The following is a 1,120-nucleotide window of genomic DNA, read 5'->3' as shown; positions in this document are numbered from 1 at the left end:
GGTGATGGTTGGTTGGGTCAACTGGGCCATCTTGGGGGGGGTCAGGGTGGTGAGACCCCCCAAAACTGGAGCACCTTGGTCCCAAGGTGATGGTTGGTTGGGTCAACTGGGCCATCTTGGGGGGCTCAGGGTGACCCCCAAATTGAAGCTCCATCATCTCCCCCACCCCCCCCATCCAAGCCCTTCAGGGGCTCCTTAGTCCTCATGGTGATGGTTGGTTGGGGCAACTGGGCCATCTTGGGGGGCTCACGTTGACCCCAAAATTGAAGCTCCATCATCTCCCCCACCCCCCCCATCCAAGCCCTTCAGGGGCTCCTTGGTCCTCATGGTGATGGTTGGTTGGGTCAACGGGGCCATCTTGGGGGGGGTCAGACCCCCAAATTGAAGCTCCATCATCTCCCCCACCCCATCCCAGCTCCTCATCCAAGCCCTTCAGGGGCTCCTTGGTCCCATGATGGGGGTTGGTTGGGTCAACGGGGCCATCTTGGGGGGGGTCAGACCCCCAAATTGAAGCTCCATCATCTCCCCCACCCCATCCCAGCTCCTCATCCAAGCCCTTCAGGGGCTCCTTGGTCCCATGATGGGGGTTGGTTGGGTCAACGGGGCCATCTTGGGGGGGGTCAGACCCCCAAATTGAAGCTCCATCATCTCCCCCACCCCATCCCAGCTCCTCATCCAAGCCCTTCAGGGGCTCCTTGGTCCCATGATGGGGGTTGGTTGGGTCAACGGGGCCATCTTGGGGGGGGTCAGACCCCCAAATTGAAGCTCCATCATCTCCCCCACCCCATCCCAGCTCCTCATCCAAGCCCTTCAGGGGCTCCTTGGTCCCATGATGGGGGTTGGTTGGGTCAACGGGGCCATCTTGGGGGGGGTCAGACCCCCAAATTGAAGCTCCATCATCTCCCCCACCCCATCCCAGCTCCTCATCCAAGCCCTTCAGGGGCTCCTTGGTCCCATGATGGGGGTTGGTTGGGTCAACGGGGCCATCTTGGGGGGGGGCAGACCCCAAAATTGAAGCTCCATCATCTCCCCCACCCCATCCCAGCTCCTCATCCAAGCCCTTCAGGGGCTCCTTGGTCCCATGATGGGGGTTGGTTGGGTCAACTGGACCATCCTGGGG

This window comes from Chaetura pelagica, unplaced genomic scaffold (assembly GCF_000747805.2).
Source record: "Chaetura pelagica isolate M959 unplaced genomic scaffold, ChaPel_1.0 scaffold924, whole genome shotgun sequence".
Taxonomy (NCBI): domain Eukaryota; kingdom Metazoa; phylum Chordata; class Aves; order Apodiformes; family Apodidae; genus Chaetura; species Chaetura pelagica.
This window is presented reverse-complemented; position numbering follows the sequence as displayed.